The 25,375-nt window shown below is 39.7% G+C and overlaps 1 long non-coding RNA gene across 1 annotated transcript; it reads right to left on the reverse strand.

The window, feature by feature from the left end:
- Positions 1–1,324: 1,324 nt before the first annotated feature.
- Positions 1,325–25,099, reverse strand: LOC128314337 (uncharacterized). The gene is made up of 3 exons (XR_008295863.1): positions 23,405–25,099; positions 4,819–4,880; positions 1,325–1,988 (listed from the first exon to the last, which is right to left on the reverse strand). It is a non-coding gene; the product is annotated as an uncharacterized LOC128314337 (long non-coding RNA).
- Between the last annotated feature and the right edge of the window lie 276 nt (positions 25,100–25,375).

Below are 25,375 nucleotides of genomic sequence, written 5' to 3' on the forward strand. Positions count from 1 at the left end.
AACAACAACAAAAAAAAAAACACTAATTCAAAAAGATTTATGCACTCCTATGTTTATTGTAGCATTATTTAAAATAGCCAAGCAACCCTAAGTGTCCACCGACAGAAAAATGGATAAAGAAGATGTGGTACACACACACACACACACACACACACACACTGGAATATTTCTCAACCAAAAAAAGAATGATATCTTGTCATTTGTGACAATATGGATGGAACTAGATGGTATGATGCTAAGTGAAATAAATTAGAGAAAGACAGATACCATATGATTTCACTTACATGTGGAATCTGGAAAACAAAATAAATGAGTAAAAAAACAAACAAATAAAAAGCAGAAACAGACCCATAAATACACAAAACAAAATGCTGGTTGCCATCGGGGAGGCATGGAGGAGGGATAGGTAAAGAGGGTGAAGGGAGCTAAATGTCCATCAACTGATGAATGCATAAAGAAATTGTGGTTTATATACACAACGGAATACTACGTGGCAATGAGAAAGAATGAAATATGGCCTTTTGTAGCAACGTGGATGGAACTGGAGAGTGTTATGCTAAGTGAAATAAGTCACACAGAGAAAGACAGGCACCATATGTTTTCACTCTTATGTGGATCCTGAGAAACTTAACAGAAGACCATGGGGGAGGGGAACGGAAAAAAGAAAGTTAGAGAGGGAGAGAGCCAAACCATAAGAGACTCTTAAAAACTGAGAACAAACTGAGGGTTGATGGGGGGTGGGAGGGAGGGGAAGGTGAGTGATGGCTATTGAGGAGGGCACCTTTTGGGATGAGCACTGGGTTTGTATGGAAACCAATTTGACAATAAATTTCATATAAAAAAAGGGTGAAGGGAGGGAGGTACAGGTTTCCAGTTACATAATAACTTATGGGGATAAAAGCTACAGTATAAGGATTATAGTCAATGGTATTACAATAGCATTGTACATAGTGTAATGTATAGACTTGTTAAATTACTATGTTGTACACCTGAAACTGACATACAGTGTAACACTGTATGTCAACTATGTTTTACTTTAAAACAAAACATATCAGGGCACCTGGGTGGCTCAGTTGGGTAAGCCTCCAACTCTTGGTTTCTGCTTAGGTCATGATCTCGTGGTTCAAGAGTTCAAGCCCCACATTGCCCTGCATTGGGCTCCCTCTAACAATGTGGTGCCTGCTCAGGATTCTCCCTCTTTGCCCCTTGCCACTGCACACACACACACACTTCTCTCTCTTCCTCTCTGTCTCTCTCTCAAAATAAACTTAAAAAAAAACACAAAATATGAGAAAGAAAAAGAATGTTAAATGAGCGAGGAAAAAAAAGAAACAAACTGAACCATCTATATTTTTATTTCAGTTTATTTTGGAGAGAGGGACAGAGGGAGAAACAGAGACAGAGAATCTTAAGCAGGTTCCACACTCAACATGGAGTCCAACTCAGGGCACCATCCCATGACCCTGGGATCATGACCTGAGCCAAAATCAAGAATCAGACACCCAACCAACTGAGCCACCCAGGCGCCCCTAAGTACAATATTAAATTAAGAGGTGAAAAGAGCACAAGATATCTAATCAAAAGTTCTGTTCTTAAATTGCAGTAATGATTTCAGTTCAAGTTAACTAGCTGTGTACCTTTGGCAAGATATTTGATTTCTTAATCCATAAAATGGAGAAAACGTAATTATGTCCAGTAATAATAATAACAATAATAACATAATTATTACACTTATCTTACAAAATTAAATGTTTGTGCAATAATTTGTAAATAAGTACTATATAGATGTTATTATCACGATAACACTAAATAACACAATAAGAAATCATCATGTTTGCCAACCCCACAAATACACTGGTTTCTTCCCAGAATTCTACATACCAGGAAACTTTCCACAATATAATCTCCAGTGTCCACATTGCAGGATTATATTTCAGGGAATGCTTGTGGTCCAAGAAGAGATTCTCCTTAATAACAAATTCATCATTCTAGGAGGTAAGACACAAAGTACAACACAGTCATGTATAACATCATAATTAGGTTACTTGAAATTGACCTATATCTAGTGCCATTACTTTGCTGGGTTCTGTTAGTATTGTTCCTAGTTCACTGTAAATTTTAAAACATGGGGAAGATAATACGCACGCACACAACTTGTGGGGAGTTTAAACCAACAATATTGGCTATGAAGTGTGTTCTGATCCCCTCCACAGACCCAAAGGTAGACAGGAACACATACGTTTAATCCACATAATTTAAGACTAAGTTTGAGGGCTGTCTGGCCAAATTGTGAACTCCTAGTCCCTGGATGTGTTCAAGCAGAAACTGAATAATCCTCTGTAAGAAATATTATGGAAGAAAGTCCCATTTTCAGTCAGTCTCTATGAGTCAATGACTTAGCTGGTTTCATTGTTTTGTTTCACTATGCACTGTAACTAATAAAATGAATAATAGCTATGTAAATTTAATTGAAAAAATATGTCAAGATTCATTCTCTCAGACCACATCTATTAGTATTTCCATAATCTAAATACAGGTTCTGCTTAAATATTCCCCCCAAAACAATAATTTTAAAAATTCATACCAACCATTAAAATATGTAGGATGCAATCATTCTCATCCATTGCTAATAGAAATACTGTGGAGGGAAATTAGAAGCCCTAAAAAATAAGTATCCCTTTTGGCTCAGTAACCCCAGTAATTCTTCTTCTAGAAATTTATTCTAGAAATGGTCAAAGGCATGTACCAAGGTTCATATATAAATATACCTAATTAGAAGTTATATATGCTAAAGAATTAAAATAACCTGGGGTGCCTGGGTGGCTCAGTCGGTTAAGTGTCAAATTCTTGATTTTGGTTCCAGTCATGATCTCATGGTCCTGAGATCCATGCTGGGTGTGGAGCCTGCTTAAGATTCTCTCTCCCTCTGCCCTTTCCCTGCTGTCATTCATGAGAGTTCTCTCTCTCTCTCTCTCAAAAAACCAAATCATATCATATTTTATAAAACCTTATTAATTAAAGGCAGTACTTATAATATATTAAATTTTTAAAACAATTTTAAAATTAATATAGACAGGGTAATATTAAATGTATTTTATATAAATATATATATACATATATATATTTACATTTCTTTTTTTATGTGTATGCATACACATACACAGGCCAGAAGAAATATATCAAAATAAGAATGGTATTAGTTATCTCTGGGTAATAGAATTATGCATAATTTTTATTTTATTCCTCATGTTTCCTAGAGCTTTCCCATTCTTCTATAACAAACAAATAATACTCTGTAGTCAGGAAAATCATAAATTATATTTTCCTTTCAAAGTTCTTCACATAAGCCCTTCTGAATCCCATAGCCATCATTCAATTCAATAAACATATTTTGAGGATGAAGTTGAGCTGGTTTTTAAAAGTATTCTTCTGCCATCTTGATCATTACCATCAAAAAAAGTTACAACTGATAATTTTTAAAACTTTTATTATCTATTTTGATGAATGACTTAAAGGTAATTATTGCTAATGACAGTGTTGCTCTGTGTAATTTATATACACTCTTTAAAGATTCATGCCATATGACATAAAATAAGATATTTGATGTCTTGTTTCCCCACTGTATTTTAGGTCTTATACATAATAGACACTCAGTATTAAGAAAGAATGAAGGATGGGAGGGAGGGAGGAAGGAGTAAATGTCATCTTTCTTATTAAAATGGGTGTAATCCCCTCTTAAACTATGTCTATGAAAAATTTCTTTTTGGCTTCTGTCATGTCAACTTATGTCCTATTTTTCCAAAATGTAGCCCATAGAACAAGACAGAAACTGAGACTGGAGTGGTCTTCTAAAGCCTCAGAATAAAGCAGTGACAGAGGAAGTTACCTCAAACACACTTGGCTCCATCACTAATCCTGTGTTAGATATGGAAATGGAGGCTATTTGTGACATCCTGACTTTTCCCAGAACCATTTTGGGAAAAGGCAAGCACACAAGTAAGAATGTGGTTGAGCCCTTAGTTCTGAGGTTTTGTGTTGGGCGGCCCATTCTGTCCCACCACCTGGCTTCCTGCATTTCTCCCGCTGTGTTCCTTGTCTCTATGTGCCAGGTGGCCTGCCGCTGTTGCTGATGGATTACACAAGACTGGCAGTGTGTTCTGGAGAAACGAAATACCAAATTACACAGATTTAGTAAATACATGTGAAAGACCAAAGAAGAGTAGGGCAGAATTTGGTTTAGGCAGCCCTTTGTTAAATAAACTCAGTCAACTTTGTTTCAGACGATCACAAACAGAGTTGGAGGTTTTGGGGGAGTGAATACATTTTTTTTTTTAAATCTCAGTAAAGTCATAAACTTTGTTGAAAAATTTAAGAAAGTAGTGTTTTTTAAAATAACAATAGAATATCCATAAAAGTTCCATGACATTTCTTCAGAAATGCCCTATATTAAGTCTCACTACTGGGACCCAAGCTAAAAGCCATTGGCCAACCTCAATGGAAATAAAAGACTGACTCATAGTTTGGGGGAAATATATACCAGCAGTCAACACCTTCTTCCCCAGTACAGTTTACTGGAGTGATTTGAACACTTTCTTTAAGAGGCAAGAAGGAACTTAGTGCGTCATTCATTTTTTTAAGAAGAAGGGATGGTTTCTATCAGAGCTGATAGTAGTTAATGGGATGAATGAAGATAGCATAGAAAATAGGAAAAAACTGGCCTCCCAAATGCACCATTAAAAGTGAAAAGCCTCACTGCTATATGCAATTGGTTTTGAAATTCTCATGACTGGAAGTCAGAAATGTTAGAAGTTAATATACTGTTCAGGGATAAAGTGCACTTCTGATGTTCAGAGAGGATGTTTTCAAGGTGAAACTGAAGCCTATAAACAAACAAAAAAGCCACATCAGCTGTATTAAAAATCTTATCCATATAAATTCTCCATTGCTCAAAATGTCAGACTGAAAGCAAAGCCACATGTTCCTTTGCTTCGTTGCCTATAGTGGCAGCTTTTAAATCCCTGCCTTCCTAGGAAGTGACCTCATCAGAAAATCTTATAACACTGTCATGTGGGGAAATCCTCATAACATTTGGGTTAATGCGCTTACACTGTAGGAGAGGTATCCAAGAACATTTAATAATCACAAAGTCCTAAGGGGACTTGATGTTAGCTGGGTCATGGAAGGATTTCTCTCAGTGCACATCTGGGACATTTTGTGGCATAGTCTGTAGCAGGCCATGTGACTTCATAGTTAAAATATAGTGCTGAAAGTTACGAGAGTTTGGGGATCATATAGCAACTGAGCTATTGACCGACGAGCTGACCCTAGACAAGTCATGACCTTGTGGTACATCAGTCAGTTTAGCCGTAAAATTGGGCACAAAGGCTGGACTTTACCAAAACCAGATGTTGTTCTCCAGTTCTCTCTTCAACTAATATCTTTTTCTTCTAATGTGGCTGTCAAGTCTCAATTTTTTTCATATACGGAAAGGCAATGGTATATTATAGTCTACTCTCTCAGCAAGATTTGGACCAGACAGATAACGTCCAAAAATGATAGCTTGACCCAGTCCACACCCTAGTGCTCTCCTACCTGCCCAAGTTTATGTCTGTCAGAGAAGTTGCAACAGCCTGTACACACTCAGGGCCTAGAGTCCTAAGTAAGTTATAATTAGAATCATTTCTTTGTATCCCTAAGAAAATCCCTAGAAGGGATGTAAGTCACAGAAAAGCCACAAATCACAGTGTATAGACTTGCACTCCCCCTCTTTAGCTCACCACATAGATTCCAAGTTGTGGATCCATCACCAAGACAGGTGATAGATACCAGCTTCCTCCTCTTAAACACAACAGAACCTCTTTTGACTGACTTTCCTTTAATACAACTCCCTTGATTAACCAATGTTTGCCATTTCCTCTGCAAAACATGCTGAGCAATGCCAACTTCTGGTTACAGAACTCTCTGGCATGCCTGTTCCCTTCCCCCATCCCAGATATTTTGGAGTTACCATGAGTCAGTTGAGTTTGTACCCAAACACTTTGTGCTAGCTGCAGGTACCTGTAGTACCTGTTGAAATGGATAAGGACAAGAAATGCAAAAAGAGAATTATTGTTTCTATTAAAAATTGAGGTGACTGTTTTGGAATGGCTAAATAGGGATGAGACCATCCTAAATGCAATAAAGACCATCAGGATTCCAACCAGCCAATCAAACATTAAAGAAAGGCCTTGGACCTACATCAAAAGATTGGCAAATATATGTGTATGCCTTTTAAGTTCAAATAATATATATGGGGGCGCCTGGGTGGCTCAGTCGGTTAAGCAGCCGACTTCAACTCAGGTATGATCTCATGGTCCGGGAGTTCGAGCCCCGCGTCTGGCTCTGTGCTGACAGCTCAGAGCTTGGAGCCTGCTTCAGATTCTGTGTCTCTCTCTCTCTCTGACCCTCCCCCGTTCATGCTCTGTCTCTCTCTGTCTCAAAAATAAATAAAACATTTAAAAAACATTAAAAAAATATGTATGTATAGCATGTATTTATATGCATAAATATGTGTATGGAGATAGATACATTTTACATCTCAAATAACTTTGACTATATTCATTAAGCAGTAAATGATCAATCCTAATCTTATCAGATAATTTCTGAAATGTTTTATTATTCTCCTGATTGGTATTGTCCAAACTGGAGGAGACGTCTGTTTTCTGACTTCCTTTCCATTCAAGTGTCACAAACGGCCAATGGCTCATGCAGATCTCATCTCGACGATGGAGTAAGGTTTTCAGGCATCAGAAGCACACCCCTCTTCACCAGAGCCAGATGGCAGGAAGACTTTCTGTGGGGCCCTACGCCAGGCAGAAGGCAACCCTGCCGTGGGGTGAAGCTTCATTTACTACAGCAGCTCCCCTCTGCTCCACACTCATACTGCCCTGGCAAGTGGAAGCCAAACCCCAATCATGCCAGATTCCTGCTGCCGGGAAAGAAGTCACAGCACATTCCAACTGGACCAACCACCCATAATCTCCCCTTCATAGACTCAAAGCAATCAAGGACCAACTGTAGCATTCAAAACTAGATAGCGGCGTCTCCTGTCCCTGGCAAATGGAACCATATATTTCATTAGAAAATGCACTTGATTCCAAAATCCAAGAGTTCTCCATCTGTACACTCCACCAGAAATATAAATAAACAAAAGGATCGTGCATTTTACTAATCTCTTTGAAAATTGTTGACTCTTGGCTACTGGTAGGTAAATGCTCCTTTTCTGTCAATAGTGGCAAAAAAAATAGTGGCAAAAATGAGGAGCAAAATTTTTGCACTGTAAAACTCAGACTGAACCATTTTTAGAAAGAAAAAGATTGCCCGCTGATTCTGGTGATTCTTTGGGAACTTCTAAGGCAGTTAGATATGAGAAGTTAACAGTCACTCCCCACAGATGACCCAAGACAAAGGAATATTCTGGATAGTAACAAAAAACAAGGCACTTATGGGACAAAACTACACTGTTCATGGGCTCTTGCCACTGGCCTATAAAAATATAGAATGAGCGACCGCAGTACTGCCCTGATCTGACACTATTTTACTAGTTCCCGAGTGACATTAAAATACAGCACAAAATGTGGAACTAAAGGAAAAAACACTTATTTGAAAAACATTGGCATTTACAGGTAGTAACATTTTTAGCAGCTCTTGGAGCACTTGATCGTGTGCCAGCTGCCTCAAGCAGCTTGCTACACCATGGGAAAAACTAGACCCAGAGAGCCAAAGATACTGTAACAGAAGCCACAATGACATTATGACTGAGATCCGCGGCAATATGGGGTGGTAGGAGTAATCCTACCTGAGAAACGACAGTCTCCTGGAAAATGCCTCATTTGTTTTTCTTTAGGCATCGTCACGGACTCTTTCTGGCTGTCTGAGGCGCAAATCTAGCCCAGGTCTTTCTTATGATGCAAGATCCTTTAACCAGAACCCACAGCAGTCACCCAGCAGACTTTTTCTCACAGTATGAAGCAATTAAAACGCACTTCAGCCATGTTCTTTACAGAGAAGAATTTGGTTTGATACATTTGGCTATGTTCTGTATGAAATGAAGTACATCTTTTAAATTGTCTGGGAGTTTGATCTATTACAAATATGAGCAGGTTAAACTCTTTTGGCCTACAGTTAAAAAAGAAACAAAAGAACAAAACTCTCCAGAACCGGGATCTAGAGGTAGGGAATGTAAACTTCCTGCATAAATTGCATGGAGAGTTTGAGACCTCTGGGTCTCGAGTCTCAGCAAAAGTAATTCCACCAGGCTGAAATTCTGAATGCACCGAGGTGCCTCATTCTAACACGGGCTGCCATTACAGTAGGTTAGTCAATATGCCTTAACAAGCCACCTCATCCCAGGAACCAATTCTATGTAGATTATCATTTGTACATTTGAAACCCCCAGGGATGGCTGGATAAGAGTGCATCGTTACGCACTGCGTGTACTAGTGAACATAGTTGGGACATTTGCTAAGCTTCTCAGCCTTGGTTTTCTCTATAGAACCAAAGAGCTTTGTACTGTCAGAGAGCCTCACACTTTGCAGCGAATGAGAATCACCTGGCAAGTTTGATGTGCAGGCAGATGCAGTAGGTCTAGAATGAAACCCAGATCGCCTGTGCTTAACGAATCCTCCAGGGGGTTCTGACATTGATGGGCTGTAAACCACACCTGTTGAAACAGAACTAAAGGTTCCTGGGAACACCTGGGTTCTAAATATCCTCCATACTAGTCAGTCTCTAGCAAATGGAACAACTAAGGAAATATCTTCTTGCACCAGAGTAAACCAAGTTAAGGTGACAAATTTCCTCAAGAGTCCTTATTATCAGTGGTATCAATGTGATTATGGCATTATTCATTAAGCAGCTTCGGCACATTTGTACATGCAGACCATGAAGGTCACCCAGAACTACCCTTTAAATCTAGGGAAATAGAAGATACTTAGAGTCAATTATTTTCCAGAGCCAAATTTTATTAAAACAATTTATGGTACACACTTCACCCTCTATGTTTTATAAAATCCTTTCCATAGAAAAGATTAGGGACCAACCTACCACAGCATTGCCTGCTGCCAGGAACTGCATTCTGTGCTATATTAAGTTCTACTCTTGATTGCCTCGTGCTATATTCAGCCACAAATTATATGTATATTATAGGACATTCAGATTGATATGAGCTCAGAAGGCACCTGTATGAAGCTATTCAAAAGAAGAATAATAAGTTTTACTAGATGTGACAAACCTTATAAAAGTTAAATAATGTCACACTTTATAAGCATTTCTTTTAATACTTCTGAACACATGGAGGGCATTGAGGATGATATTTAATTTTTTCCATATGTGGATTTAATACCACACAAAAGTTTCAGTCCCAGATTGCTAATTTTCCACCATGTGGTAGCCATTTAGTTGAATTTTTTAAAACACTTACCAAATTACAGAGTAGAGTTTCAGAGGCAACAGCTATGAGTAGGTTTGGGGTATATGGTGTCCCTCTGGCTTAGTCCTGGGTCTCATGAAGAAGCAGTAAATCTTGACAGTATTTTTATGACAGCACTCACTGGTTTTTATAGGAATGAAATGTGAGTTTGCAAAACCACATGCTAATGTACTTCTAAAAATAGATTTGATTACTGTGATTCCTTCCAATTCTGACCATTTTAGCCACCTACAGAAATATAGGCCAACATCTAACTTCAGCCCTTTTTGGAACATCTATGGATTACAAGGCCTTCAAAGAAATTCTTACCAGCAATTTGTAAGAGTGAGCTGAACCCACAGTCTTAATTGCTCATTCTTGAAAACTGACCTCATATATGTCATTTAACCTCTTCTGTTTTATATATATATATATGATATATATAAATCTGATATATATATAAATCTGATATATATATATAAATCTGATATATATATAAATCTGATATATATATATATATATACTTAATCAAGATGATAATATCTTCCTTCATTTTAATGCCACAGAAAAGAGTTAGACAGTGAGGTTAAAGGAAAAACACCTCCCAATACCAGTCAAGGTTTATCTTCTATAACCAGAAACAGGGAACTTGGATCTTCTAGAGAAGGAAAGGCCAAGGGTCTATTTACTCATTTTTGTATTATTCTAAAACAGATTTGAGTAACTAAATCAACTTCATGAAGAAATTCCTAGAAAGAGACAAAACCCCAAAGCAGGGTGTAGGGGTCAGTAAGTGAAGACACAAATCATTCACTACCAGAGACACCATCTAATGTGATAAATACACATGAAGGTACTGTGAAAACATTAAAGCTCCAGCCAAATGTTAGTGATTATGATTAACCCAGTGAGACTGACCAGAAACCTGGACCCACTAGTTAGAGCTTACATCTGGATTCTATGGTCAGAAACAAAGATACCACACCGTACTCCTATTTGATGATTCATGTCTATCTGGCCCAGAAGAAAAACTACCCTTTCAAAATCACCAACTCCTGGGGAAACATATTTTATCTCCCAGAACCAATTACAGTTAATTCTCCTGAGTTCAAATGGTTTGGGACCAAATCTATTTCACACATAAGTGAATACTCTGGACAACTTACCCAGGAAAACTCAAAATATATACTTGGGACTCTCTACGGAGCCTCATAACACAGCGTGGGCAACAGGCATAGCGATCCAATTTTCAGGCTTGCAAAATTAGTGAGAGCAGCCATAAGAGCAAGGTAAGGGGTGTGGAGGGGGTTGCCCAGTGAGAAAGCCTGCCTGCCAGGATTCTGGAATGATCTCGGCCATCCGTCCGCCACAGAGTATGTAATGGAATCAAACATCATATACTCTTCTGTTCAAACAAAGAAAATGTAGCATCTCCATTCTCTATAACTGAGACTTTCTCTCAAACCTCCATTATACTAGGTTAGCAAACTCCTCAGCATTTCTAAACTTTCAATAAAGAATGCAGTCAAAATCTCATTAGCACTCGGTAATATAGTTTGTGTTCTTAGAACACAGCAAATTTATTAATTATATCACATTTTTCACTGCAAGTGATAGTAATAAGAGACTGTACAGGAAAAAAAATAAAACCTCATCCTCAAGAGCAGATTTGGGGGGTTAATTATCTAGACAATGTCTTCAAATATGTACCTCATTAGGATGCGGTCACCTGAATTTATGGATACTCTTGGTGTAAGGCAGAAAATTAATTATGTGTCTTTTGTAAATGTAGATAAACATCAGTTTGGCCATAGCTCTTAACTGAAATTTGGAGTAAAAGGCCTTATAGTGGCGCCTGGGTGTCTCAGTCAGTTAAGCGTCCAACTCTTGATTTCAGCTCAGGTCATGATCTCATGGTTCATGAGTTCGAGCCCTGAAAGGGGCTCTGTGCTGAGTCTCTCTCTCTCTCTCTCTCTCTCTTTCTCTACCTCTCTCTCTCAAAATAAATAAACTTAAAAAATAAATAATAATAAAAATAAATAAATCCAGTTTTATCCCACCAAAAATTACCCTCTTAACATACCTAGTGCTTATGTCTTTTTTATCTCTTACACCATTCCCCACAGAAAGAAACCAAGGCTCCTTAAAGAAATGGGTGATTTCAGAGCTAGAGTGGAGTGGATACAAGATGAGCCCAGAGCATCTTATTATGCAGGAAAGTAAGAAAGTGCTTTTAAAAAATGATGGGGCCATCACAAGGACACAGGAAGCAGCTCCAGCAGGCCCAATCTGGGAACATTTACACACTAAAATAATCAAGGACAGTAATGAATTATAGACCATTGAAAACACAGAGTTAATGAGTCCAAACAAATAATAAAAAAATAAGTCAGTAGGGAGGAAACAGGGCTCTTGCTTATAGTAGAATGCTGAGTGTTGATTGGTAAATGTGGAGGAAGTGGTGAACATAGAAAATCATAATTTCACAGCCATCATATTAAGCTTTAGCTCAGGCATACGTCACCAGTAGATGCTAAATCTCGGAGGAAAGTTTCATGAGCAATAGAATATTTTCTTGGTCTCCCCAGATAGCTTATTAGTTCCACATTGGGGTGGGGTGGGGGCAGTATGGGGATACACAAAAGAATGCCTTGACCAGGTTATCAAAATTATCAATATCAAGGGGCAGATGGATATCCTGTGCCTCTAGAGAAGGGCACACATCACCTCTGGCCTGGAATTCATAACCTGAATGGAACCACGAGGAGCCATCAAACAAACCCAAAATGAGAAACATTCTCTTTTTTAAAAAAGGACTATATTCTTCAAAACGTCAATGTCATAAGAGGCAAAAACAGGCTGTGGAAATGTTCCTCCCAGCTTAAAGGAGACTAAAGAGACACGACAATCTGTTCTTAAATGGGATCCTGTACTGCAGGGGGAAGAGGGCTATGAAGGACATTACTGGGTCAACTGACAAAATTGGAATATGAATAGCAGATTAGATAAAATTATTGTAGCACTATTAAATATAGTAAAGTTGATAATTGTACTGTATTTAAAAGAATATCCTTATTCTTTAGAAGTACACACTGAAGATTTCAGGGCCATGATACATGCAGTTTACTCTCAAATGGTATAACCCACACAAAAAAGAAGAACTCTTTAAAAGGCCCACCTACACACAGGGCGGGGGGGGGGGGGGGGGAGACAGAAAGCAAATGATAAAGCAAATGGAACAAAATTAATAAAACAGGTAAATCTGGGTAAAGGGTATACTGCTGTCCTATTGACTATTCTTATTCTCCTCACATTGCTGTAGGTTTGAAAATTTTCAAATTAAAAGTTTTTAGAAGTTCTCTCCTTCCTTTACATGGATTGTATACTCTGGTGGCTTTATCATGACCTTCATTCTCAGGAAAAAAAAAAAATCAGACCACTTCATGGATAAAATAAACTTCATGATGTTTTTAGATAATCTTTAATAAGAAACAACAAAAACTAATAAAGTTACGGGAGGAATTAAACATTTGAAAAACCACAGATATACATCTAAACACAGGAGGCTTGATTTAATCATGGGGGGGGGGGGGTGGAAAAAAGCCAAAACATAATGGCAGAAGAGTTAAAACAACATAAACTTGGAAAACATAAAACTAATAGAACACGTAAATGTGTAAATAGCTCTTGGACAAAGCTTGCATTTCTCTGCCATGTGGATTAGAACATAAAAGCACTGTATTCCTGCTTAATGATCAAGGTTCCTTTAGAAGTCTGTGACAAAATCCCATGAAGCTTTTTCAGATAAAAGTCAGCATTTCGCCCACTGTCACCGTCACAACCAAAATCATCTTCCAAGAACTGGGGAGGTGCCTTTCGCCAAGCAAAACTCTAACCCTATAACCTTACCCTCGAGGGCTTTCCCGCACCGTGTCTCCTGTGAATTATCATCAGGCCAACTCACTCTAATCACCCATTAAAATGCAAAAATCTACTTTACTACTGTGTTAAGACTGTGGAGGCAGAAGTTCTCTGCAGGCAGGTCAACTGCAGATCTACAGAATCCTTATCTGATCACATAACCTTTAATGGCATTCACTCTAACACTCAGGGCCATGCCCCACCTACAGCAGCCCTTCTGAAAATGGAAGGTGCCCTTTGGGTAGAAGCAATGCTGCAGCACCTTTCACGATTCTGTAGGTTGTTGAGTTCAGCTGAGCGGTTTTTCCATTCCATGTGATAACAGCTGGGAGCCCCCTTGATCTGGGGCTCAGGGCTGGAATATTCAAAACGGCTTGTTCATATGGGTGGCGTTGGTACTGGCTACTGACTGTGTAAGCTCTTCTGGGGCATCTACCCCAGAGCATTTTATTTTCTTCCAAATGGCCTCTCCATACAGCTTGGGCTTCTCACAATATGGCAAGTGGTTTCCAAGAGTGAGAAGTTCAAGAGCAAGCATGCTGTGGGTCAAAGCTTTCACAAGGCCAGCTTGGCTTGAAGTGGAGGGGGGAAATACATTCCGCCTTCTGATGTGAAGAGCAGCAAGCACATCCAAAGGAAGGAGGAATGTTGGGGACCATCTTGGGACATGGGCCATCACACTGTCCAACCGATACCTGGCAGGCTGCCGACATCCGTTTCCTGGAATGCTCTGCCCTTTCTTGCTGGATTCACAGTGGAATCAGGTTCAGTCCAAACTCCAAATCACCTGATCCTTGAATTCATTTTTCTGGTGGTCCTAGCATTCTGCACCTGTAAATCCTGGAGAGTAGTGATGGTCTACTTAGTCACATTTAAATACATGTTTTAAAAATAATTCTTTCCAGGGGCGCCCTGCTGGCTCAGTCGATAGAGCAGGCGACACTTGATCTTGGGGTCGTGAGTTGAAGCCTCGCGTTGGGCATGGAGGTTACTTGATAAATAAATAAATAATTCTTTCTGAAAAGTGCTCTTTGAATCCATCACCCTTGCACAGTTTAGTTGTCCAAGTGCTAGTCTTAGCTTTCCCCTACGGTCGTCTCATCTGCCAGTCATTATAAATTAGCATGTCAAAAACTCACATTTATATGGCACAACATCACGTCCATAACATGATTTGTGCCTTCGGTGAAAGAGTTATACTTCAAAGGCAGACATCATTAGTAAATGGTGGAATTTCATTACACGGCTAAAAGTCCTTTTTGCCGGTAAAAATAAAACACTCACTAGCAATACTTCAGAGCTGGCCTTAACCTCTTATAAAATACAAACGATAAGGCAGAAAAGGAGGAAAATATGTTTCTAATCTGTGTTAAATCTATTCCCACTGTGAGTAAATCACTTTTCTTTAGATTTACAAGAGTTTTCCTATAAATGCATGACACTGCCTTTGAGTAATTGCCACCTAATAAATAGCTCTAACTTTCTCCATCCTTTATCAGTGAGGGACAAAACCCTCAGCAAAATGATTCATTTGTAGATGGTAGCCATTCTCAGCATGAATCTAGGAGGACACAGCTCGGTGCAAGGTCACAACTGAATCAGTGTGGCAGGGGCCCTACATACAATGCTGTAAGAAAAAATGAAACCCTCTTATGAAGCAGTCTTTCCAGGAAAGGGGATTAGCTCCCGCTGTAGTCATGCCAGTCACTCAGAGTGCTCAGATGCTCCCAGAAAAAACTTGGTATCTAGGACTTTAAGCAACATCCGCTTGTGACCACCAGACACAACAAGCTGTAACAGATGATTTCAAAATTCTGGAGGTAAGGAGGTAATAGCAACTACAAATGGGATTTTTCTTATCAAATGACTGAATGCAAAAAGTTACAGACAGTAATATTAGGGAGAGGGAGAAATTAGAATTCATAGTTGCTTGAAGTTAGAAGACACAAGTGAAAGTAGGATTGACATCGCTTTTCAGTTTTCAACAACGTAACTGGACATTGGATATGTTACCATGTACTCTGTCTTGTTTAATTCTCGTGTTCTCACAGTCTTTCAAATAATACTGATGTTGGGTACTAATTTTGTTTTTAAAGCATTTTCACATTTTCCTCAAGCAGCCCTGAGTGGATATCAGGGCAGGGGTTATTCTTGTTGGAATCAGGCCTGCAACATTCCCTGACAGAACCACATCTAAGCAATTCAGCAACAAAGTGAATGATACGCATACTGAGTTTGTTTTTCCACTGTTTAATTATACACAAACAATGCAAAACAAAACACAGTGCAAAAAAAAAAAAAAGACATTTTGAAACAAATTAAAATATATTTGCTTCATGTGGACACTAAGAATCAGCCCCCCTCCCATGTTGAAAGAAAATGTTTCCATTTAAGAATAGGTTTGAGGGGCACCTGGGTGGTTTAGTTGGTTAAGCACCTGACTTCAGGTCGTGATCTCGCAGTTTGTGGTTTTGAGCCCCGTGTCAGGCTCTGTGCAGACAGCTCAGAGCCTTGGGCCAGCTTCAGATTCTGTGTCTCCTTCTCTGTCTCTGCCCCTCCCCCACTCTCACTCTGTCTCTCTCTCTCTCTCAAAAATAAATAAACATTAAAAGAAAATTTAAGAATAGCTTTGATTTTTCAACAATGCAGGGGTTAGGGGTGCTGATCCCTGTGCAGTCAAAACTCTGAGTGTCACTTTTGTCTCCTCAGAACGTAACTACTAACGGCCTACTATGAGCGGAAGCTTACCGATAACATAAACAGCCACTTAACACATATTGTACATATTATATGTATTATATACTGTATTCTTACAATAAAGTAAGCTGGAGAAAAGAAAATGTTATTAAGAAAATCCTAAGGAAGAGAAAATACCTTTACAGTCTTATACTATGTTTACTGAAAAAGGAGTCTATGTAAGTGCAGTTCAAACCCATGTTGTTCAAGAATCGACTGTGGTATCTTTTAAAATGAATATAACAATAATTGAAAGGTAAAAGATGTGATCATTACCGTTACAATCCTTTTGTGAGATAAAATGTCCTAATAGACATCAAGAAATAATTCATTGCCGGGGTGTCTGCCGTGTCTCAGTCATTTTATCAAGCCGACTTTGGCTCAGGTCACGATCCCATGGTTCATGAGTTTGAGCCCCGCATCAGACTCTGTGCTGACAGTTCAGAACCTGGAGCCTGCTTCTGATTCTGTGTCTCCCTCTCTCTCTTCCCTCCCCCACTCACACTTTGTCTCTCTCTCTTTCAAAAATAAATAAACTTAAAAAAAAAAAAAAGGAAATAATTCATTGCCAAGAGAGAGACAAACCAAGAAACAGACTCTTAACTATAGACAACATATGGATGGTTACGAGAGGGGAGGTAGGTGGAGGAAGGGTTAAATAGATGATGGGGATTCAGGAGTGCACTTGTGGTTGACGGGCAGCAGGTGATGTATGGAATTGTTGAATCACTGTATTGTACACCTGAAACTAATATAACACTGTTAACTATACTGGAATTAAAATTTTTAAAAAAGAAAGAATTCATTGCCCACCTCTCAGTGATAAGCAATTACATTTGGTGATAAGATTAAGTAAGGTGACTGAATCATTCATTTTATTAAAAATGCCAGCATCACAATCTGGATAATGTATTTTTAGAGGCGGATAATGCACTTTTAATTTTTTTTTTTTAACATTTATTTTTGAGAGAGAGACAGAGACAGAGCATGAGCAGGGGGGGTGGGGGAAGAGAAAGAGGGAGACACAGAACCCAAAGCAGGCCCCAGGCTCCGAGTTGTCAGCACCAAACCCGATGCGGGGCTCAAACCCATGAGCCTTTGAACCCCGAGATCATGACCCGAGCCCAAGTCAGCCACTCAACCTACCGAGCAACCTGATGCCCCTAATTTCTTATTTTTTTTAATTTTTTAAAATGTTTTTATTTTTATTTTTGAGACAGAGAGAGACGGAGCATGAGCATGGGAGGGGCAGAGAGAGGGAGAGACACAGAATCCAAAGCAGTCTCCAGGCCCTGAGCTGTCAGCACTGAGCCTGACTTGGGGCTTGAAATCAGGGACTGTGAGATGATGACCTGGCTGAAGTCAGCCACTCAACTGACTGAGCCACCCAGATGCCCCTAATTTCTAATTTAATCTTTACAAAGAACTCAGAGCCCTCTGGGGTGGGCAACTTGGATTTATACTAATGATCTGAAGAACAGCTGTCACCAGCCAAATGAAGGCAAGCATAGAGAAGAAAAGGGGTCCAAGATTATCAGGAAAATGCATCTACAGGAGGCCAAAACTGATTGATTTTGCTTGAATCCAGGCAACCTAAATACACCAGCAGGATGCAAAACTGCTTTAAAATATGGTCTTGCCGAAATGATCCAGGTTTGCCAGCAAGGTAGAAATGAATTCATCAGGTTTATGTTACACAAACCCCACAGTGTGAAAACAGAGCCAACCTTCTCCCGTTAACCTCCATAATTTCATGCACTTAACTTTGGTGTTTTCAAGCTCGACTTCTATAGCCTATAGATAGGCATTTTACATTTTACTTGTCACTCCTTGCTCCTTAAAAGCAGGGAAGCAACTTTGCGAGAAATAGTAAAATTATGAGAATAAACTGGAAGAAATGTTTGGGATAAAATGCTGGTAACATTTAAAGCAAATTGCTCTGGTAGAAATTCAGCCCTGTAGCAGTGCCATCTCATAGATCACAGAGTAGATGGTCGGTGAAGTTGATGGGATATTGATTCCAGCAGGAAAATAAAAGGCTATAAAACAAAAGATGATTAACGTGAAATCGTTGAGTGAAGGAAAGTCTTAATAGACTGGGAGTTGTTAAATAAAACAGAGAGTGGGTAAAGGAACTGAGCTCTCAGATCACTTACAATGGAATTCCTTTTCATTACATATTAAAATTCTCCTGTGTGTTTTTACTTTCCTGGATATTATCAATCCATAGTCACCCAGTGAAAAACACCTGAAATTAACATGTGGGGGAAAAGTAACCAAATCTGGGACACATCATCAATCATAGAGAAGGCAATTGAGAAAGCAAAGGCAATTAGGGCCTTAAAAACCTATAAATGCTGTCAGAAAATAAAAGTTTTACTTTATTTCTTTCATTTCACAAAGTCCCCTAATGTTTAGCTCCTATACCATGTGCAACTTTTTTATAAGCGTTGTTGCAATGCAGTTTTATGTGTTGATTTGTTGCTTAAAATATGCAGTACTCAATGAACAGATATATTGCTAAAATATTCTTCAAGTAAATTTCCAGAGCCAAGTAGTTTTTTCAGTCAAAGTCACACTACCAAGGAAACACACTCCCCATTTCCTCTGCCTATCAAGATACACCCCCACCGCAGTTCCTAAGATACAATTTCCAAAGAAGCTTCCTTTGCTCAAAAAACTGGACATCAGTGAAGCATTAATGCTTTCCTTCCATAAAAAAAGAGGTAGCTCTTCTGAATCAAAGTGAAAGGGATTAGGAAAGTAACTGGAGAATTTACTGTGTCCGGTCAACTACTGGGGATCAGTGGATAAAGGGGCAACTTTAGTTCTCCATGTGCCAACTTTCAAAAGCAGAAATGCTGATCTCCATTGAACAAATTCATGTTCCTGCTTATGGGAGAACGCTTTCCAGAAGATCCCAAGGGCTCTGTGGTACATTCAGATAAAAAGTGAAAACATGAAAATATTAAAACAAGGTTTGCATCGAGGATTTTGCCTTGGTAGCTTCCACTGAACAATTGATAAAGGTTAACATAACCCCTGTAAAGCTTCTAACCATTTCCATACTTCACAAAATATCAATGACTGAAAACACTGTTTGATACGAGCGAGATTTGATGATTAGCCTAATTATACAAGGCAAGTATATCCAAGCACTCAGTACAAGTTGCCCCAAGGCTTCTCTTTTACCCATTTCATATGAGTTTCCCCTTGGCTACTGCAGAAATGGCTTGAGACAACAAACCCAACTCTTTGTACACAAAGAATTCGTTCTTTGTACACAAGTCTCTCTGATTTAATTTACAGCTCCCAGATTTAGCAAACAAATATACAGGATGCCTGGATATATTTGAACCTTGAAAAATAAGGAATAATATTTGAGTATGAATATATCTCATGCAGCATTTGGTACATACTTATAAGTTTAAAAGTTATTCGTTGTTTACCTGATATTCAGATTTAACTGGGTGAATATTTTATCTAGCAAACTCATTCTATACTCTTTTACAATTGTATTTTACTGTATACATTGTATTTTAGAACATACACTGTCTTGAAAGGAAATAAGACAGCTGTCAGGAGTAGAAAAGTGGAAAACATCCCAATTTGTGAATGAGAAAATGTACATGAAAACCATCTATAAATTTATAAAGTGTAACACCGGTGGTTCTGAATGGGTCTTGGCAGAGAAGAGAGAGGGAAGAATTAGAATCATTGGGTACTTCTCTCAGGTTGAAACCACAACACTGTATAATATTAGGTAGTACTTCCCCATTTTAAGTTTTAAATTAGAAGACAGTGGTTACAAGTACACGCTCTGAGGTGAAAGTGACCTGAGTTTGAACCACAACTCTGCCACTTCCTCGATGTTTGATCTTAGACCAGATACTTAACCTCCCTAAGCCTCCCCTTTTTTATATTTAAAATGAAAGTGACAATACCCTCCTCATAAGGCAAGGGTAAGCATGAAATAGCCTCTTTTTAAGAGCTTAGAACATTACCTGACAGGCAGTAAGCCCTGTTAAGCGAACATTATTATTCTTATCATATTGTGCAAATTGTTTTTATCATACCCATTAGCCAAACATAAAGCTTCCTGGCAATAATAGTCACAAAAGATCGCCTATACTGGGTCATCTGTGAATAGACTTTGCTGAGTTACCAATGAGAAGAGCCAGCAGTCACTTGTAATCTGCAGAGTATCTGCCTCTGTATGAGATTTGAGTATGAAGGAAGTCAGGAGCCCAGGGAAAGTCAAGGTCCTCTTGAAACCATTTCACCTTCCTTGCACTGACTGTTTTGAGAAGACCTCTGGGCTGAATTCGTTTCCCACTCCAATTCCTTTCCCACTCCAATGGACAATCCACTCTATGTGGTTTATATATACAATGGAATACTACTTGGCAATAAGAAAGAATGAAATCCTGCCATTTGCAACAACATGGATGGAACTGGAGGGTATTATGCTGAGTGAAATAAGTCAGTCAGAGAAAGACAGATATCATATGTTTTCACTCATGTGGAATTTGAGAAGCTTAACAGAAGACCACAGAAGAAAGAAAGGGGAAAAAATAGTTTCAAACGGAGAGGGAAGCAAATCATAAGAGACTCTTAAAAACAGAGAACAAACTGAGGGTTGATGAGGGACCAGGGGAGAAGGTAAAACAGGTGATGGGCATTGAGGAGGGCACTCGTTGGGATGAGCACTGGGTGTTGTATGTAAGCAATGAGTCACAGGAATCTACTCCCGAAGCCAAGAGCACACTGTATACACTGTATGTTAGTTAACTTGACAATAAATGATATTTAAAAATTAATTAATGAATAAAATAAAATAAAATTCCATTCTAGAATTTGCCCTGTGTGGTCAGAAATAAGGACTTCAGTGTGACATTCCTGCCGATTCGAAAATGGTTCCCTGCAGTCCAGTTCTGCTCTTGGAAGTCACCATTCCTCACACTTGATCTACCTGTCTCTTTTTCTCCACATAACAATAGAATTGGCCAAAGTGCCCTCCCTACCACAGCTCTGGAGCTGCATGATTGGGGAGAAGTCCCACTGCTCCAAGACATTCAGTCTGCACGGGCCAGCCTCTCTGATCATATACCCTGAAGGCTAACATTGCATTTTCAGGCTTATTGCCTTATTAGAAGAAACAGTACAGCTGCTTCCCTGAAAGAAATAATGGGAAAGCCCAACTTATAAAATATGTTTCATTTCAAAGTCTGTGGCTTGTGGGCAACCAGGAGTTAGTAATAGCAGCTTGTAATGCAATTTCAAACTCGCCCTGAATCTGGAGTCTCTCTTCAGGATTTCTACCTTTCTAGCATGCTTGAGGAAGTGAAGGACTGCCTGTAAAAGTCTTTGCTACCTACAGGGACAGCAGATGTCAGCACTGCTAGAATTGACACCTGCTGCGGGTGCCTTGCTCCCTGTTGCCCTGACACCACATGGATATTTTGCACCTGATCACTTTTAAACCTTTAAGAGACACCTAGAATTACACTACTAAATAACAAGTAGATAAAGGTTCGGCCTCTTGAGTTTTCTTGCAGAAAGAGAAAATGATTTCCTAGGATTCAGGATTCTGTTTTTCAAAAGCACTCCCATCTGCCAAACTAATTAGCAGAGAACACCCCCATGTGGACCAGATGCACATCCTTTGTTTGCATAACATTCCTAAGATGTTCTTTCAGACAACGTGCTTTCCCCTGATGCTTAGGCAGAGAAGGCAGTAAATAACTAGACTGTAGACAAGTCACATGCACAGCCAAGCGCCATGAGCCCTGTCATCCTACATGTTCCTCTTGAAAACACCCCCTCCCTACACCTTCCACTGGCCCCACATTCAATAGGGAAACAATGGAGATAGTAATTCTTTTTTTAAACTTTTCTACAAATTTTTTTCATATTTATTATTTATTTTTGAGGGAGAGAGAGAGAGAGAGACAGAGCATGAGTGGGGGCAGGGCAGAGAGAGAGCAGGAGACACAGAATCCGAAGCAGGCTCCAGGCTCTGAGCTGTCAGCACAGAGCCGGACATGGGGCTGGGACCCACGAACTATGAGATCATGACCTGAGCCTAAGTCGGTCGCTTAGCTGACTGAGTCACCCAGGCGCCCCTGGAGATAGTAATTGTCATCCTCTCAATGATGTGTATACCCTTGCCTTTACCCAGTAGCCCTGCACATAACATCTAGGGAACCAATCCATCCCTCCTCCAAGTACACAAAGTAAAAGGGGATAATAATGAATATATCCATTTTTAATTATTACTATTTAATAAATTTTGATGATATTAAAAATCAAGATAATGGTTCTGTCACACAAAAATAATTTCAGAATTGGGGCGCCTGGGTGGCTCAGTCAGTTAAGTGTCCAACTTTGGCTCAGGTCATGATCTCACAGTCTGTGAGTTCAAGCCCTGCATCAGGCTCTGTGCTGACAGCTCAGAGCCTGGAGCCTGCTTCGGATTCTGTGTCTCCCTCTCTCTCTGCCCCTCCCCTGCTTATCCTCTGTCCCTCTCTGTCTCACAATAAATAAAGACATTTAAAAAAATTAAAATAAAATAAAATAATTTCAGAATGCTGAGAAGCCAGTCAACAAATGTTGAGTTCCTAATCTCTGCCAGGCACAGTGGTAGGCAGTAGGTGTGAGCTATAAAACAAGATGATCAGAATCCCTGCCCATATCAAGTGCACGGTCTAACTTGTTGAGTTTTCAGATTGTTTTAAAATGTGGAAATAAATTAGACTGCATGCAGGTTCCTTTATTTTTATGTAACTGAGATTCAAAACTGCATAATATATGAGAATATTTTCTTTTTATTTCCTTATATTTAGGTATTGTGACTTTTAGATCCAGAACCAGAATATAAAACCACTTTTTCACCAGAGACGAGTAGTGAGCCACCCTAAATGTGACAGACTATTCCTGAAAATAAGCAGAGGTGACAAAGCAACTCTCCTTAACCTCTCTAATCAGAAATACAGGTCTGGCAAAAAAAAAAAAAAAAAGGAAGAAGTGATAGATTGTAAAATCTCCAGAAAGAAAGTACACATCTAGGACAGCTTGTTAAAAATATAGACTTCGGAGTACTCTGATGTACTTTATGAGGCCAGCCCCAAAATAGAAATTTTAGGCATGGCACAGATAGATATCATAGCTAACTGTAATCATGTAACTACCAGTTCTTGGGGCTGTACATTTGATGGTATTAAAAGAAAAAAAAATATATATATATATATAGTCTTCCAAAGACTATTGCAAAAAGGACGTTATCTGGAAGGTAGATACCTCAGAGGCTCCTCATAGCTGACTCATCTTCAAAGCCGATTGTCCATCCAGTTTACCAGCTTTTAGCACTGTCGCTAACTGAAAGAAAGAAGGCTTCACCTGAGTTTATCAGTAATGAGCCGGTTGTATCAGGCTATCAAAATGCAGGGATCTGGGTCACCACCTTTAGCCTAGAAGAGAAAAGAGGGAACATGAGACCTAAAAGATAGACTTTGATTTTTATCCCACATTAACAACAATTAATCATTTATTCAGAAAAGATTTAAGCCCTGAGGACAGAGCACGCCCTGTGCTGGGCACTGGGAGAGCAGCCCCTGGCCGACCCAAGTGCTCAAGACCCCCGCCCTGCTCTGCACACCGACAACCACAGCAAGGGTTGGGATAGACAAGTATGAAAAAATCATAACTTGGTAGATCCAGTCAGTCAGAAAAATAGCTGTTCAGTATTGAGCCTGACTTAACACGCCAGCACTGTGGGCAATTGCTAGATTCATCCCTTCGCTGCTCACATGTTAGTGAGGGCCTACGAGGTGCCAGCCACATCCTAGATGGTATGATCTGAGGGGCAGCCTGAAACCCGTTAGCTTATAAATCCCAGGCCTAACCCCGGTGCATGAAGGCATCTTGCCAAATTTCCTGACATTTGGCCTCCATTAGCCACCTCCAGCCACACACGCCAGCACTCATACACCCAGCCACCTGCAAATCAGTAAAACGTTGTTCTCACTCAGTCCCCCTAAACCAGTTTAAAACCTTATACATTTGTCTCCAGCATCAGCCTTAATCAAATTGCCAAGTAGGCAACCTGGATTGTATTTTCCCCATATTTTCCTTATCTGCTCACCTGCCCAGGCTCTGCCCCACCCTGCCGCTCCCATGCTGGCTGCCCAGGGCCTTGCGTGTCTACATTCCTTTTTTGGGAACCTCTTTCCCTCATTTCCCTTCCTCCTTTCATTCCGTCAGAAACCTGCCCAAGATAACACCTACTTCATGTAGATGAGATTAAAGAATTATGCTCAGCTTTTCCAGGTCCTGTATTTGCACTTGCCAAACACGTTCTCGACAAGCAAACCTTAGGCAGTGTTCTGTGGGGTGCCACCTGCTTTAGCACACCACAGGCAGGAAGAGTTTCCTTTGAGGACTAGAAAAGAAAGTAAGTTGGAACAGAGGCAGCAGGGTTAGTGGGGAGGGGCACCCATTCTGGAAGCAGGCGATTTGGGCCAGAATCTCTCCACCATTGCTTACTAATTTTGTCCGTTTAATTTTTCTTCTCTGTGAAGTGGTAACCATAACACCTAAGTCAGAAGGTTATCATAAATATTTAGTGAGCAAGCCAAAGACGAATACCTGTGATTTTACTTTTTTTTCTAACATTTTTAAAGGTTTATTTATTTTTGAGAGAGAGAGAGAGTGAGTGGGGACAGGGAAGAGAGAGAGGGAGACCCAGAATCTGAAGCAGGGTCCAGGCTCTGAGCTGTAGCACAGAACTCACCAACAGTGAGATCATGATCTGAGCCGAAGTTGGACGCTTAACCAACTGAGCCTCCCAGGCGCCCCATATGATTTTACTTTTATGTGAAATGTAAAAAACAAAACAAACGAATGAAAAACAAAAGGCAGAATCAGACCTACAGATACTGAGAACCAGCTGATGATTGAGGGACACGCAGTGGGAAGCTGGGCAAAACGGGTGAGAGGGGGTGTGGGGGGCAGGCTTCTGGTTGTGAAATGAGCAAGGCACCGAGATGAAAAGCAGAGCGTAGGGAGTAAAGTCAGTGGTGTTGCAGTGGCACTGCATGGTGACAGATGGGAGCTATGCTTGTGGGGAGCACAGTATCTCACACAGATGATCTGCAACTAGTCTAACACTGTGTCATCTATCCTCAAGTATAAGTAAATAAATATATAAATAAATGTGAGCAGATACATATAAGATACTGAAAACAATGCCTGGTGTGCAGGAAGAATGCA

The sequence above is a fragment of the Acinonyx jubatus genome, chromosome B1 (genome assembly GCF_027475565.1).
Source record: "Acinonyx jubatus isolate Ajub_Pintada_27869175 chromosome B1, VMU_Ajub_asm_v1.0, whole genome shotgun sequence".
Classification (NCBI taxonomy): domain Eukaryota; kingdom Metazoa; phylum Chordata; class Mammalia; order Carnivora; family Felidae; genus Acinonyx; species Acinonyx jubatus.